The sequence below is a fragment of the Delphinus delphis genome, chromosome 11, assembly GCF_949987515.2.
Source record: "Delphinus delphis chromosome 11, mDelDel1.2, whole genome shotgun sequence".
Classification (NCBI taxonomy): Eukaryota; Metazoa; Chordata; class Mammalia; order Artiodactyla; family Delphinidae; genus Delphinus; species Delphinus delphis.
The window spans coordinates 74,994,277-75,012,422 of NC_082693.1; the positions used below are offsets into that span (position 1 = coordinate 74,994,277).

Below are 18,146 nucleotides of genomic sequence, written 5' to 3' on the forward strand. Positions count from 1 at the left end.
CACAACTAGAGAGAAGCCGCCGCACCGCAACAAAAGATCCCACATGCCACAACTAAGACCCGACGCAGCCAAATAAATAAATATCTTTTTAAAATAATAAATAAAATAAAGATGAAAAATGAAGACACCTTAAGGGACCTTTGGGGCAACATCAAGCAGAATAACATCAAGCAGAATAACATTTGCATTATAGGGGTGCCAGAAAGAAAAGAGTGTAAGGGACAGAAAACCTACTTGAAGAAATAGTTGCTGAAAACATCCTTAATCAGGGGAAGGACCCAGACATCCAGGTCCAGGAAGCACAGAGAGTTCCAAATAAGATGAACCCAAAGAGACACACATCAAGACACACTATAATTAAAACAGTAAAAAATAAATGATTAAGAGAGAATCCTAAAAGCAACAAATTGTTACATACAAGGAAAACCCTATAACTCTACAAGCAGATTTTTCAGCAGAGCCTTTACAAGCCAGAAGGGAGTGGCAGATCATATTCAAAGTGCTGAAAGAAAAAACTTCCAACCAAGAATTCTCTACACAGCAAAGTTATTCAGAATTGACGAAGAGATAAAGAGTTTCCCAGATGAGCAAAAGCTAAAGGTATTCATCACAACTAAACTGGCCCAACAAGAAATATTAATGGGACTTCTTTAAGCTGAAAAGAAATGGCACTAGTTAATAATAAGAAAACATATGAAAGTAAAAATCTCACTGTTAAAGGTAAATGTATGATAAAGGCAGAGGATCAATCACTTATAAAGCAAGCACAAAGGTTAAGAGACAAAAGTACTAAAAATAACTAAAATTACAATAATTAGTTACAGGATGCATAAAATAAAAAGAAGTAAAATGTGTCATCAAAAGTAGGAAACATGGGGAGGGAGTAAAAAGATAAAGCTTTGGAATGATTTCTAATTTAAGTTGCTAGCAACTTAAAACAGGCTACTACTTACATAGAATGTTACAGGTGAACCTCACAGTAACCACAAGGAAAAAACTTATAGTAAGTACACAAAAGAAAGTGAGAAAATCTAAACATAACACTAAAAGAAACCACACCAAAACACAAAGGAAAAGAGAGAACTCCAAAATTAGCCAGAAAACAATTAACAAAATGGCAATAAGCACATACTTATCAATAATTACCTTAAATGTAAATGGACCAAATTCAATATAGTCTTACCTCAAGAAACAAGAAATTCCCAATAAACAATCTAACCTTACACCTAAAGGAACTAGAAAAAGAAGAACAAATGCCAAAATTGGTAGATGGAAGGAAATAATAAAGATCAGAGCAGAAACAGAGACCAAAAAAAGAAAAAAAACAAGTTCAATGAAACTAAAAGCTGATTCTTTGAAAAGATAAATAAAATTGACAAACATTTAGCTAGACTTACCAGGGAAAAAAAAGAGGACTCAAATAAGTAAAATCAGAGATGAAAGAGGAGATGTTATAACTAACACCACAGAAATACAAAGGATGGCTCATGATCTATGAATATATGCCAACAAATTGGACAACCTAAAGGAAATGGAAAATTTTTTTAAAACATACAATCTTCTAAGACTGAATCATGAAGAAATAGAAAAATCTGAATAGACCAATTACTAGTAAGGAGATTGAAACAGTAATCAAAAATCTCCCAACAAATCAAAGCCCAGAGCAGACAGATTTACTGGCGAATTCTAGAGCATTCAAAGATTTAATAGCTATCCTTCTCAAATTCTTCAGAAAACTGAAAAGAAGGGAAGGCTTCCAAACACATTCTATGAAGCCGGCGTTAACCTGATACCAAAAGCAGACAAGGAAGACCACAAAAAAAGAAAATTACAAGCCAATATCCTTGATGAACACAGATGCAAAAATCCTCAACAAAATGTTAGCAAACTGAATCCAACAATGCATTAAAAGAAGCATACACCATGATCAAGTAGAATTTATTCCAGGGATGAAAGGATGGTTCAACATCCACAAATCAATCAACATGATACATCACATTAATAAAATGAAGGATAAAAATTATATGGTCATCTCAATAGATGCAGAAAAAGCATCTGACAAAATTCAACATCAATTTATGATAAAAATTATCAACAAAGTAGGTAGAGAGGAAATATACCTTAACGTAATAAAGGCCATATATGACAAATCCACAGCTAGTATCACACTAAACAATGAAAAACTGAAAGCTTTTCCTCTAAGATCAGTAAACAAGACAAGGATGCCCACTATTGTCACTTATTTTCAACATAGCATTGGAAGTCCTAGCCAAAGCAATTAGAAAAAAAAAGGAAATAACAGGTTTCTAAATCAGAAAGTAAAACTGTCACTATTTGCAGATGACATGATACATATAGAAAACCCTAAAGACTACACATACACACACACACACACACAATGTCAGTACTAATAATATAATAAATGAATTTAGTGAAGTCACAGGGTACCAAATCAACATACAGAAGTCTGTGGCATTTCCACACCAACAACAAACTATCACAAAGAGAAGTTAAGGGACTTCCCTGGCAGTCCAGTGGTTAAGACTCCACACTTCCACTGCAGGGGGCACGGGTTTGATCCCTCGTTGGAGAACTAAGATCCCCGCGTGCCATGGCACGGCCAAAAAAGAAAAAGAAAGAGAAATTAAGAAAACAATCCCATGTATGGCTGCATCAAAAAGAGTAAAATACCTAAGAATAAATTCAACCAAGGAGGTGAAAGACCTGTTACAGTTAAAACTGTAAGACACTGATGAATGAAGTTGAAGACACAACCAAATGGAAAGATATTCTGTGTTCATGGATTGGATGAATTAATATTGTTAAAATGTCCATACTACCCACAGCGATCTACAGATTTGGTGCAATCCCTATCAAAATTCCAACAGCATATTTCACAGAACTAGAACAAATAATTCTAAAATGTGTATGGAACCACAGAAAAATCCCAAATAGTCAAAATAATCTTGAGAAAGAAGAAAAAAGCTTGGAGGTATCACACTCCCTGATTTCAAACTATACTATAATGCTACAGTAATAAGACAGTATGGTACTGACACAAAAACAGACACACAGATCAATGAAACAGAACTGAGAGTCCAAAAATGTAAACCTACACATATATGACAATTAATTTATAACAAAAGAGCAAAGAATATACCATGGAGAAAAGATAGTCTATTCAATAATGGGGCTGGGGAAAACGGACAGCCACATGCAAAAGAATGAAACAAGTAACTCAAAATGGATTAAAGACTTGAATGTAAGACCTGCAACCATGAAATTTCTAGAAGAAAACTTCACTGATATCAGTCTTTTTTTTTGTCATTTAAGCAGTGAATTTTATTTTGTTTTTGTTTTTATGAATTATTTATTTTTAATTGAGTTTTTTAATAATTTTTGAGATATATTTGACATATAACATTATATTAGTTTCAGGTGTACAACATAATGATTCAGTATTTGTATATGTTGCAAAATGATCACCACAATAAGTCTGGTTAACATTTATTGATATCCGTCTTAGCAATGTTTCTATGGCTCTGACTCCAAAGACAAGTGAAAGAAAAGCAAAAATAAACAAATGGGATTATATCAAACTAAAAAGCTTCTGTACAGCAAAGGAAACCATCATCAAAACAAAAAGGCAATCTACTGTATGGGAGAAGACATTTGCAAATGTCATATATCGGATAAGGGGTTAATATCTGAAATCTACAAAAATCTCATACAACTCAACAACAAAAAAACCACCAAATCAAAAAATGAGCAGAGGACCTGAACAGACATTTTTCCAAAGAAGACACACAGACGGCCAACAGGCACATGAAAGGATGTTCACGATCACTAATTATTAGGGAAATGGAAATCAAAACCACAATGAGATATCACCTCACACTTGTCAGAAAAGACAAGAAATAAATGTTTGAGAGGGTGTGGAGAAAAAGGAACCCTGAACTAGTGGTGGGACTATAAATTGTGCAGGCACTATGAAAAACAGTATGGAGGTTACTCAAAAAATTAAGACTAGAACTGCCATATGACCCAGCTGTTTCACTTCTGCCTATTTATCTGCAAAACACAAAACCACTCATTCAAAAAGATACATGCACCCCTATACATTACAGCATTATTTACAACAGCCAAGATATGAAAAAAAACTAAGTGTCCATTAAGGATGAATGGATAAAGAAGAAATGGCATACACATACATACACACACACACACACACACACACACACACACACACACTGGACTACTCCTCAGCCATAAAAAAAGAATGAAATTCTGCCATTTGTGACCACATGGATGGACCTTGAAGGTATTATGCTAAATGAAATAAGTCAGACAGAGAAAAACAAATACCATATGATTTTGCTCATACACAGAATCTTAAAAAAAAAAAACAAATGAACAAATAAAATAAAACTAAAACAAACTCATAGATACAGAGAACAGATTAGTGGTTACCAGAAGGAAAGGGAGTTGGGAAGTGGGCAAAATGGATAAACGGGGTCAACTGTATGGTGATGGGTAGCAACTAGACTTGTGGTGGTGATCACTTTGTAGTGTACACAGATGTCAAATCATAATGCTATACACCTGAAACATATAATTCTTAAAAATTTTAAGTGAAAAATTACAAGCAAACTATGTTTAAAACAAAGAACAGGTTAACTAAATTGTGACATACCCAACTCAACAAAACTGACAATTAAAAATGACAAGGGTGGGGGACTTCCCTGTCAGTCCAGTGGTTAAGACTCCACACTTCCACTGCAGGGGGCATAGGTTCAATCCCTGGTGAAGAAACTAGGGTCCCGCATACCACGCTGCACAGCCAAAAAATTTTTTTAATTTTTTAAATTGTTTTCAAAAGTGACAAGGGTGAAGATTGTGCAAAGAAATTATAACACATGTGATATAATGTTGAATTTGTAAGACAGGCAAAATACGAAGTTTGGATATATTATGATTTCAGTTATGCAAAGATATAAACACAGATTGAAAGGTCACAGAAGACTGATGTGTTTTACGTCAGGGCTATTTTTGTTATTACTACTTTTCCTCTATGTTGCTGAAAGGATAAGATTTGTGCTGATGATTTAGTTAACCACCTACCCATCTCCTCTCAAAAATTTTTATTAGTGTGGTCATATTTTTTTTTAATTTTCAGATTTTTTTAATTAAAAAATATTTGGGCTAGCAAAAGATCCAAATGATTAGAGTTATCAAACACCTATCATTAATGCTTAGTGGTGTCAGCCAAACAGATCAAAATTTGAAAACATGGGGGAAAAAGGTTATATGGTATTCAAAGTATTTATTTCAACCAAATAAGAATAGATGCCTGCAATATATTTGGCTACCTTAGGTTGTTGATAATATAAAAATACATTCCTACTACCAACAACTATAAGATCAACATAAAGCAGCATTAATCTCTCCAAAAACTACTTTCAAAAATCACATACAAGTTTTTGAAGAAAGAACAGCACTTAACTGGGGGAAAAAAAGTTACTATTCACTGTACGCAATACCTTGAAAGGTAGTATCACTATCAAAGAAGTTTTAACAACATGAAGTTTCTTTAAAATGCATTTTATCTATTTCAGACTACTTTATTAAATACAACTTTAAAAATCTACTTGTAAGAATCATAACTACACTGCTGTAATCCAAAGCAACCAATAGCTATGTCTTCCAATTATGACTGAAAATCTAATAGCAAAGAAAAACAATCAAAACAAACATCTAGCAGCATATAAAAAACACCTATTTTATAGATGAATAACAAAAGTTTTTCTAATATCTGGTGATATACTGAGTCAGAGCTTCCAAACTCAACATATTCTCCCTACATATAACTCTCCCCCTACATATGACTTCACTACAGAGAAGGTCAAGCAGGAAGAGAGCAATAATTTCATTGAGAACATAACTCAGTTTTACAACCTAATTGCTACTAAAAATAAAGAACCTCATCTCTAAATCATACCTATCTTCAAAGCACTAAAACCAACTAAAAGGATAACTAGTCTTTGCACACAGAAGAGATGTAGTAAATGCTTAATAAGCAAATGCACAACCCATACCACTCTAGCTGAAACTCAAAAGGGAACAAGGCAAACCAGCAGAAGCTGAGTTAGTAACACATTAATTGCCAGAAAAAGGTGAGTTGACTAGAAATAAAATATTGCTTTTACGAAAATCTTTGAAAAAAAATGTTGTAAGATACTAAACACACCTTATACTTAGCAAAATTATTTCTGAAACTGGAAAGGATACAAGTATTAGAAATTAAATGACATACAACCTCAAAACCTTGGAGACTTACAAGACATCGACAAGGATTTCTTATAAAATGTAACTTTCAGCATTGATTTTGTCACTGTTTCACCCTCCTCCCACCATAAAGACCAATTAGGAAAATTTTCACAAATTCAAGAAGTTTGAAAAGCCATCTATTATATTCAGACCTTAAGAAGAGTGTTTTGGGGACTTCCCTGGTGGCACAGTGGTTAAGAATCCGCCTGCCAATGCAGGGGACATGGGTTTGAGCCCTGGTCTGGGAAGACTCCACATGCCCTGGAACAACTAAGCCTGCATGCCACAACTACTGAGCCTGCACTCTGGAGCCCACAAGCCCCAACTACTGAGCCCACGTGCCACAAATACTGAAGCAGGCGCACCTAGAGCCCGCGCTCCGCAAAAAGAGAAGCCACAGCGATGAGAAGCCCACACACCACAAAGAAAAGTAGGCTCCACTCGCTGCGACTAGAGAAAGCCCGCGCACAACAATGAAGACCCAATGCAGCCAAAAATAAAACAAATAAATCTATCAAAAAAAAAAAAAAGAAGGGTGCTTTAAATACATTACCTGATCCTTGTACTATAAATGAATAATCAAAGATTTCTTAGGGCCCTCACTACCTCTTTCTTACTATTAAGAACTAAGAACTTTGCACATACAGATGAACTGAAAAGGTATATTTGCAAATGACAATTTTCTTATTTCATGGAAAGTATTCCAGGGCTTCCAGGGAATTTTCATGTTCAACCTCTTAGCTTACCATACACTGTTAGGTGATCTCACTTATTGCCTTAACTTTACTTATCCCCCAATGCAGACAAAAATAAAATTCTAAATCTAATCCAGATCTCTGCTGAACTTCAAATTCATATTTTCCTTTCCTGCTAAATATCACTACCAGAGTGCCGTGAAAGCACACTACAGTCATTTTATTCAAAACCAAATTCATTATCTGTTCTCATAAACCTTTTATCCATCTGCATTCTCTACCTAAACTTACAGAAACATCACATACCCATCTTGTTTAAATCCAAAGCATTATCCTTAACTCCCCTCTTTCTCAACCTTCACATCCAATCACCAAGTTAATTGAATCACCTACATAAATTTTGAATCTATCCTTTCTTCATCTCCTTTGCCATTAACTCAGTTCAAGACGTCATCATCTCTCACCTGGACTATAAAAGAGAGACTAATTGATTTCCCAAAGCACCTCAAATGAATCATTTCCAAAATCAAACCACGTATCTCAACCCTTTACCACCCCAGGGAAAAAGTTTTCTTTTCCTCCTATGTTCTCTAGCTTAGTTAATAATAATCCTCATTTATTTAAAACCTCAGCTAAAGTCTAACTGAACTCGAATTGGTATCTGTACACCAATGTTCATCGCAGCATTCACAATAGCTAAAGGGTGGAAACGACCCAAATGTCTACCAATAGATGTATGGATAAACAAAATGTGGTATATGCATACAGTAGAATATTATTCAGCCTTTCAAAGGAAGGAAATTCTAATACATGCTACAACATGGATGAACCCAGGAAGCATTAGTCTAAGTGAAATAAGCCAGACACAGAAGGACCAATATGTATGACTCCACTAATATGAGCACCTAGAATAATCAAATTCATAGAGACAGAAAGCAAAACAGTGGTTGCCAAAGGCTGGGATAGGGGGAATAAGGAGTTGTTTAATGGTACAGAATTTCAGTTTGGGAATGATAAAAACATTCTGGAAATAGATAGTTGTAATGGTTGCACAACAATATGAATGTACTTAATGCCACTAAACTTTATACTTTAAAATGATAAAAATGCTAAATTTCATGTTACAATTTTTAATTTTTTTTTACATTTTAAACCCAACTGAATCTCAAGTTAATGCTACAGCCACACAAAGAATATAATTATTTCAAGTGTTTTAAGAACACAATGTTTTGACTTTATAGCCTTAGCGAGCTATAGTATAAGGACAAAAAGAATTGCTAAAAAAAATTAGTAAAACTGATTCAGTAAGCTTATTAACAGTAATATTAGTATTGTTATTTTAAAGCTATGTTATATATATTTTTAGGAAAAAATAATTATGTTAACGTTAAGAGCCAAGATGTTCAGTATAAAATTTCAAAATACAAACTCAAAGAAGGAAAAAATACTTTAAGTTGAACTCATGTTGTTTTGCTTTTTAAATCTGTCCATATGTACGTGTGTGTGTGTGTGTGTGTGTGTGTGTGTGTGTGTATATATCTCCTAGTTCTTATTTTAAATGCTTAAAAGCAATGACAACACAGAAGCAATGAGAACCCTAAGTGCCCAGACAGTGGTATTTAAATAGCATTCCCCATTAAAAGGAACCAGGACTCTTTGGAGAAATGGATGATTCCAGCCTGGAGGAGAAATTTTACTAGATGAACCTGGCACATGTTGTGCCAAAAAGCAAGGAAGTTATCAAACACTAACAGGGTCCTGTCAAAATGACAAAAGTCACCTTGAAGGCACTTCTACTAGGTAAAGCTGGGACAATTTGCATACCAAAAAACCACACTGACTTCAATTGACTGAAACCCACTAAATATATATAAATCCTTGAGTTCATGAAATATATTTAAAAATCCATGAGTGCTTCTTCCTCTTCCGGGGATGGTACCTAGAGGCATTCAGGATGGTCCAGTGTTTGAGACACCATCGTAGGCTATCCTACAAAACAGCCTCTAACAAAACCAGGCTGTCCCAAACCCCTGGGGTTTACCTTTATACCAAGAAGGTTGGCAAAGCACCAAAATCCACATGTGGCGTGTGCCCAGGCCAACTTTGAGGAGTTTGTGCTGTGAGACCTAAAGCTCTTACAAGGTTGTCTAAAACGAAAAAACTTATCAGCCAGGCCTATGGTGGTTCCATGTGTGTTTTAAATGTGTCCGTGACAGGAACAAGCACGCTTTCCTTACTGAGGAACATAAAATCGTTGTGAAAGTGTTGAAAGCGCAAGCACAGAGTCAGAAAGCTAAATAAAAACATGAAGTTTTTCTGAGTAATTAAAAAATTAAAAGGCAAAAAAAAAAAAAATCCATGAGTTCTCTTTCCTCAAGGAAAGAGAAAGTCAAAAGACAAATAAGCAAGCCTCATTGATCACTACTAGAGTAGTGTATCGATTCTTATTCTGAAAATTCATAATTAAAGAAAAAGAATTAAGCATTTATCCTGACCATCCAGTATACTCTGAAATTCATGGCAACCAAATCGCCCTGGTTTAAACTGAAAAGTTCTTTACAGAAAAATGTCAGTTAATATATGTAGAAGAAATTAAAAATCTGGAAAATCAACAGTCTGCAACTGTTGATGGAATCAGTCTTTCTAACTTAAGTGACATCAATAAAACCTTTCCTTAGACAAGAAATCTTTCTCTACTTTAAACTGTTATATCTCTTATTTATACTTCTCTTGTAACACTTACCAATACAAGGAAGAAGAAAGTGGTGGTAGATTGTTACAGTAATGACTCTCAATGAATCACACCTATGTTTTAATGCCCTTGCAATTCTCCTGTGTAATCCTCTCCCACATGGGCTCTGGCAATGAGACTTGCCTTGGCTGATGGCAGAGTAGCAAATAACATACAAGTAGAGTGCACAATGGGATATGCTCCCTCATTGCTGGAAACTCTTCTGTCACCACACAAGCCCAGGCTAACCTTGGACACATGTGACCCAAGGAATATTATCAACAATATGAGAGAGGCTGTTAGACTATCACCCCAATCAAACCAACAGATAACTCCAGCTGTATTAGTAACTCCAAGAGAGACCAGCAGAAGAACCATTCAGATTAGCCTAGCCAAAACTGTTGATCTAGAGAATCTAGAGCAAATAAAATGATGGTGGTTTTAAGCCAAAGCCGAAGCCAAAGTTTGGGGATGGTTTATTATGCAGCAATAGACACAATTAGATACAGTAAATATAATGTCATATCTTCTCCACAAGAGAGAAAAGGAACCTTTCTGAGGATGGGAGCCTTATAAAGAATGAGGTATTCATCAAATTTCCTAGTAAGGACACAATAAAAATACCCCCTGAGTTTAACTAACACACAATACTTCTCATTACATTAAAAAGAATTAATGTAACTACTCCAAGATTTACATTATTCTATTTTCCATTGTTTCTTTTTTAACTTTCTAAGTTAAACAAGAGACTAGAAGACTAAACTGCCAATCTGGTTTTCAGGGTATTTGAGTAAAATCAAAAAACTGTTTTTTGGGGTTTTTTTGCGGTACGCGGGCCTCTCGCTGCTGTGGCCTCTCCCGTTGCGGAGCACAGGCTCCGGAGCACAGGCTCAGCGGCCATGGCTCACGGTCCCAGCTGCTCCGCGGCATGTGGGATCTTCCCGGACCGGGGCACGAACCCGTGTCCCCTGCATCGGCAGGCGGACTCTCAACCACTGTGCCACCAGGGAAGCCCACAAAAAATTTTTTTTCTTTGACAATACTCATTGGTGGAAAGAGTATTGCAAAACCAACACTCTCAAACATTGTTTATGGGAGTGTAACTAAATACAAAAAATATGCATACTCTCTCACTCACTGCTAGGAAATTACCCAGTGGACAAATTCATTAAAGGACCACCTATGTATGTATAGCAAGCATGCTCACTGCAGTGTTATTTATTAGCAAAACTGGAAACAAACTAAATGTCCTTCAATAGAGAAATGATTAAATTTTAATAATCCATATAATAAAATATAATGTAGTTATTAAAAATAAACAAATAATAAGAGGCAGTTCTGAAAGTGCTGATACTGAAAGCTCTCCAAACTATATTAAGTGAAAAAAATCAAATTCATATAGTATAATGTTAATGGATATATGCATTAAAACTTTGTGGAAAAATACACAAGAAACTATTAGCACTGATTACTGGGAAGGACCTTGTACTTTTCACTTTATATCTTCTATACTCCTAATCCTTAACTCCTGTCAGCCTCAAACTTCATATAAAATTTGTCTCTTAAGTCCTTTCCTGCTTGCTCTCAATCTTCAACCTTGAGAATGGTCACTAATACTCTTTGTTCTAATCTCCATTACAAATCTAACAACTTTAAACTTGTTTACAACTCATTTTTGGTAATTACTTTTTTTTTTTTGTCCTCTGAGTTCCTTCTCATTTCTCCACCTTCTTCTTAAAACCGAATATATCCCAATCTATATCAAATCCTGATGTAGAAGACTTACTCAGACTGTTGCAGTACGACCTTGACCCACCATGTAACTCCACAGATGCTTTTGTATCCATCATAAACCATGTACAATAGTAAGCTTCTTTACAAATATACCACATTTAACACTAATTCATTTACATCAGCTTTCAACTGAAAATAATTCCTATTTTTTTAAATGTGAGCAGTTCCGCCTAACCTAGAGCCATCTACAACTTTAATAAGCATCAAATAGTCACCCCTGTTGTTAAATTACTAATGGTGAATTGAGTGCAATTCCTATTCGTCTTTCTAAGGTGTCTCTAAGAGGCTATATTCCCCCGTTGCACCTGATTCCAGCCTACTCCAAAATTTCTCAAGTGCCAGCACACAATATACTTCCACATCCTAAGTCTTCCCTGCCTAACCTAGTGACATAGACTATGATACATACAATACAGTATGCCAGAGAAGGGGGGTGAGAAGCATATACTTATCTAAATGCAATTGGCTCTTGTTTTCAGCAGGGCATGTCAAGCGTCCCCAAAACAAAAGTACATCTAAATCTAGGAATACTGATTCATAAAACAGTAGTTGGAGTCACACAGACCTGCATTCAACTTCCAGTTTACCCACTTAGAAGCTTTGTAAAAGTACTTAACCTCTGTAAGCCCCAAATTCCCATTTGTAAAGTGGAACTAATGTCAGCCTCAAAGAACTGTTGGGAGGATTAAATGAAATAGTATGCATACAACGTTTAAATCGGTGCCTGGCATTTGTTAGATATACTATATGTAGTAGATACTTACATTATTACTAAGTGCACTCATAAAAAAAAGACCTAGAATCAAAATTTAAAAGCTGGAAAACATCTCAGAAATCATGTTCCAACTGTAACACTCCATAGATGAGGGAACGAAGCCCTAGAAAGTACAACTGGCTTACCTGACATCATGCTATCTAACGATAGAGTTGCAATTAAAACTTAGGTTTCCAAGTCCTAATTCAATATCCTCTCTACTGTCTCAAATATTTCTTGGCCATCTCTCTGATACCCATCAAGACACTTAATTTCTCTAATCTCAACTTCTTCAATGACAAACTACAGGGACATGACAAGATCATGGGTCTTTCTAGCTCCAAAATTCTCATTCCATGATTCATGTGGGCCTTAAACTGGCTAACTTAAAAGCATGCCCATAGAAACAAAGTCAAATATATTTCCAATTTTTATATATGCTTAGCTTTCTTATGCATACTTTCAAAACTCTAAAATTTAGTTAGTGGTTATTAATAGGTATATGAAAGCAATGAAGTCAGAAAAAAAAGGCAGCCTAGTCAATAAGAGACTGAGACAATCAAAACTAATTATAGATAAGTTACTAGCAACTAAATTGGGTTTATAGACATCATACAATTAACTCAATATTAAGTGAAAGAATAAAAGACTTTAATATCTAACACTTCTTAAATATCTAACATGTAATTAAAATTGATTCACATATTTTAAGCAAGTTTAGGCTATCAGGTGTCTTGATTCAATAAATATGGAGAGACAGACACAAAAATATATCAAAATAAGAATTCAGAACCTGGGGGAGAATGGATACATGTATATGAAAGGCTGACTCACTTTGCTGTGCACCTGAAACTATCACAACATTGTTAATCGGCTATACTCCAATATAAAATTAAAAGTTTTTTAAAAAAAATAAAGGTGCTTGCCCATCTCTCAGGACCGACTGACCTATGTTCAACTGCTGTTCCCATGCAACCCTTCTCTACCTTGGCCTTCAAAGTTCTCATCTGAATATGTGCTACTATCTCCAAGATCTGCACCTGCAGCGGCTCCACCTGGGCCCACACCCTAGGCTTCAAGGCTCAACGCAGCCCTCCTACCTGTCTCAGAGCGGGGAGGGGTGGGGGGGGGGGTGGAAACGACAACTACACCCCACCCCGAGGGAGGATGGCCCACACTCCTGCTCCCGTCCCTCACACGGCACTTTTCATTTTTTAAGTCTTAAAATCACTTGAGCTGGGAAAGGTGCTAATAATAAAATTTCCTAAACAGAGAATCTGTGGGCCATACTCAAAATCCCAAAATGTTCTTGAAGACCTACTATGTAAAAACTTCAGAATCTAACAAAAATCCTAATCTACTGGCTATGGATTCCTGTTAAAAAATATGTAGAATGTCAGTTTCAAAGAAGTGGAACACAATATTTATAAAATTAAAATCCATCCTGAATATTATCATCTTTTACGATGCAAAAATCCCTGAGAAAGACTATCCAAATAGCAGATGACTCGTAATTCAGGTTCCCAAGGAAACAGAGTCTGAGATTGATATCTGCAAGCAGGTTTACTGGGGAGTGCTCTCAAGAACACCTGTGTAGGCACAGAGGCAGCATGACTGGGCCAAGGGAGAAGCTGAACAGTACTGATCAATAACAGTTGCAAGAGCAGCCTCAGCTAAGCCTACTAAGAGTCCTGAAGCGAGAATGACCCTTCATGTTAGTCTCTAATCAAGGCAAGAGGATGATTCTTTTCATCCCCCACCATTAACCAGGAATGAAATGCAGGCGGCTTCCAGGAAGGGGACATAAACTTGGGTGAGGCAGTCATGATCCCAAGCAACTAAGAGAATGTGTCTCTATCCTGAAGGGGAATCTATGGCCCACACCAAAGCATCCACTAAAATGAATGTACCTTACTTGCATTTGAGACACGCATAAAGGGCTATACACTGGGGAAAGGGAGTGGCAGAGGGAACTCAACAGAAAAGGAGACCTACTCTCTTCTGGAGCCTACTATGTAGCAGGTGCTGTGATAGTCATGTTACATGAGCTATGGGATTTTATCACTGAATCCTTGCTTCCTGAAGACAGTGTTTTTTCTCAGCAAAGAGGCTAGGAAACAGGGTAAAAGGTACCAGGATTTGTTATGTAACACTTAAAATGCTACTTTGGGGTTGCAAATGGTCTGCACACTCAAAATCCTGGTACTTCCGTGATTTTCAACTAATACTTTTACCCTGAAAAGCACTTCAAAAATCACCTAGGTGGTGCCCTCATTGAACAGATAAGGAAAGTGAAGCCAGGAGAAGCTCATGATTTGCCTAAGATCACACTGATAGCAGAATTTAGAACGTGGACTCAAGTCTTTTGATTCCAAATTCAGTGATTTCTCTACTTGATGTGATGTCTTTACATTCAAAAACTTAACAAAATCAAAATAACCCAGAGACATGAATCTTATTGTAAAGCTCAGAATATCAACTTCTCCTAGATCATTTGTACTTTCAAAATCAGGCACATAAGAAACTTGAGTTTTACACTAGTTAAAGAAATGTCAATTGGTAGTGTGCTAAATGAAATATTATATCTTTCTATTAATAATAATAATAGCTAACTTACAACCTCTGTGACAGGCACAACATCAAGATCTTTATTCACACTATATCATTTAATCATCACAACAATCCTTTGGATAAAATTAAAGGAATTGTTCCCATTTAACCAAGGGGGAAAAATAAGGTTAAAGAAACTAAGTAAGTTGCTAGCTAAGATTACAAATGTAATAATGCACAGAGCTGGAGATTCCACCTGACTTAAACAAAATGCTCTCAAAGTTAAAACATCCACTATGCTACAAGCCCTATGCTTCTTCTCAATTTTCCTTTCCTGAACTTTTCAGACTTCCATGATGTACATGATTTATTTTTATAACCAGAAATATATTCTTTTATTATTTCTAAATATTCTATTTTAAAACTAAATCATTGCTTTGAATATTTGGAAGTTGCAAACAGATATAACAAGGTTTCATCAGAAAAATTAATGTCTTATAGAACAAAATAAACCCATACTTCCTTATCAGAGGTCCAATTCAATACAATTACCTCTTAATCAATCCCCCACAACAGAGTGTGTTTTGGCATAGCACTACACAAAGTCAGGAATTCTTAAAACACTTTCCAAATATTATTTAGCTAATAAAGTCGCAATAAAGTATCACTGAGACGCTAGAAAAACATATTAGCATACTTATGTAAAACTTAACCATAGTCTAATATTAAACATTGAAACGAGGGAAAGGATGTGGTTTTTATTAAATTCCATCTGCTGCTATGACCCATGCAATACTTAAACAGATGTCTATGCAACTAAGTTATTCATGTTCAATATGTCAACCAATCACAGTGTAAGCAATGGCCATGGATCTATCCCAAAGTAAGTTATCCTACCACAGCCCATATTGAGAACATAGTCCAAGACAGCCAGGGTATATGACCCCATGTCTACTGCCAATCGACCAAATGTGATCACCTGGACCCAAAAGCAGCCATTTACAAGCTAGCTAGCAACCAATAAAATGGTTCAGTGGCAAAACACACACACACACACAAACAAACCCCAGTGTGAACAATGAACTACTGCTGAGCTCCATGCTTAGGCCTTTAAACTGCAAACTATGAAGAGAAATGACTAGTCACACAGAGACTTCCCTGGTGGTCCAGTGGTTAAGACTCCACGCTCCCAATGCAGGGGCCCAGGTTCGATCCCTGGTCAGGGAACTAGATCCCACGTGCCTCAACAACGAGCCCAAATGCCACAACTAAAAAGGTCCCACATGCCACAACGAAGATCCCATGAGCCGCAACAAAGATCTTGCACGTGGCAACGAAGATCTCACGTGCTGCAACTAAGACCCAGTGCAGCCAAATAAATAAATAAATATTAAAAAAAAAAATTAGCCACACAAACTGGCACTAAACAGATACACATCAAAGTCATGAGGTAAATAAGAGTACAGGAGGGACTTAAGTAAATCAAAGTTATAACCCAGCCAAAGTTTCAAAACACCACTGACTCTTGAGAATGCAGAAGCTATGAAGGAAAAAACTAGAATAGAGGGTAAGAAAATTAGCTGGCACCAAATGAACCTAACCAGAACTATAATCACTATTTCAGAGCCACAGTAAAGCTTATTTCTAGAATGATCTGTAAAAGATGTGTTTCATGGTATCACAATTCCTAAAAGGAGGAATCCCATGAATCAAATGACCTCACTCCACTCTCAACCTCAGCTGACTAAACCAGCAGCAGACACCTGACCCAGAGGAAGTAACTCCATTACTGGCCAGCCAGAGACCTACGCATGACCCAACAAGAAAAGATGAGGAGGACATTTTTGATTCTTCTCGTTGGGGTTTGTAAATTGAGCCAGTTGGCTATGCAACATTTGGCCAGTTGGCTATGCAAAGGTAAGGTGAAAAGCAAGTAGAATCATGTGGTCAGATGGCCATCTGAGGTCTTGAGCATACTAAGCAAGGAGTAGCAAGGAGGATGGACACAGAGATGCAGAGGCAAAATGCCAGTGGTCCAGGAGATTGTGTGAGACAGAGGGGAGTACTGCCTCTGCCCCGACACCTTTCTAGGTCCTACTGTCTAGAGACCCAACTGTACAGCAATTCTTATTCTTAGATCACTTTGAAACCTTACAATAAATCCTTTCAATTTAGACTGATTTGGGGAAGTTTATAATCCTTGAAAATAAAAAGCACTCATTAGAATATTGTCCAAGGATGACAGATTACATTCATGCATTTAATATTTAATTACTGTTTCCTCTCCTCCATATATCTTGGAAGAATAGTCTGCACTCCCTGTTTCTACACCCTTACTTCCCAGCCAATCATTTCTCCCCATGACTCTCCTGAAACTGAACTAGGTATGACCTAACTGTTCCATTCAGTGGATACTTCTCAGTCCTTATTTGAATTGACGTCTCTCCAACATTCACACATGTCTAATACTTGCCTCCACTTGTCTCCTGAGTGCTGGACCTACATATTTCCACCTGCCTAGTGAACATCTCTGTTGGGATGTCCATACCTCTAGTTCACACTTGTCTTCCTCACCAAACCTGTTCTTCCTCCTCCCTCTATTCTTTACCTTAGTTCCTTCCACCCAGACTACTCACAAGTCACTAAGTCCTATTAATTCTCCTAACTTTCTTGAAAATCTGTTTTTTCTCTAGCCCCAAAGCCATTGTCTGATTCAAGCTTTCATCATCCCCTGGATTAACAACAAGAGATGCAGAAATTCTGATTCAATGGAGGGACTTGGGAATTTTTTTTTCTTTTTTTTTTAAGGATTCCAAATGATTCTAATGTGCAACAATTTTAGGAACTAAAACATTATTACTTTCTAGCTGGTCTCTCCCTTTATGGAGCCATCCTCTCTACACAGCTACCAAGTCAACATGTATTACTGAAAATACACCAAGTATCAAACATTAATGTAGGTCCGACACACTAAGGAAGAAAAACAAAATCCCCACCCTAAGGGAGCTCAGTCTAGCAGTGGAGAAGTCAAGTATCACAAAAACAGTGGAATAAGTTTTGCAGAGATCTATATACTAAGTGTTTTAGTATACTGAGCTACTACACACTAAGTGTTTATTGAATGCTGATACTGTGGTGAGTCTTCATGAACATTATTTCATTTAATCCTCCTACAATACTGTAAAGTACATATTATGCTCAATTTACAGATAAAACAGCTGGGTCTCAAAGAGCTTGAAATTTTGCAAAAGATCTCACGCTCATGAATAGAGGAGGCCAGGGCTTAAATGATGGT

General features: G+C 36.4%; 1 protein-coding gene, 1 non-coding gene and 1 pseudogene across 3 annotated transcripts in view; 2 read left to right on the forward strand and 1 right to left on the reverse strand.

Moving 5' to 3' along the window:
- Window positions 1–18,146, reverse strand: part of EEA1 (early endosome antigen 1) — a 132,285-nt gene that overhangs the window by 102,129 nt on the left and 12,010 nt on the right. The gene's annotated exons all lie outside the window — the stretch shown is intronic.
- Window positions 8,977–9,456, forward strand: LOC132433276 (large ribosomal subunit protein eL34-like; annotated as a pseudogene).
- TRNAW-CCA (transfer RNA tryptophan (anticodon CCA)) lies at window positions 16,007–16,078 on the forward strand. The gene has a single exon. It is a non-coding gene; the product is annotated as a tRNA-Trp (tRNA).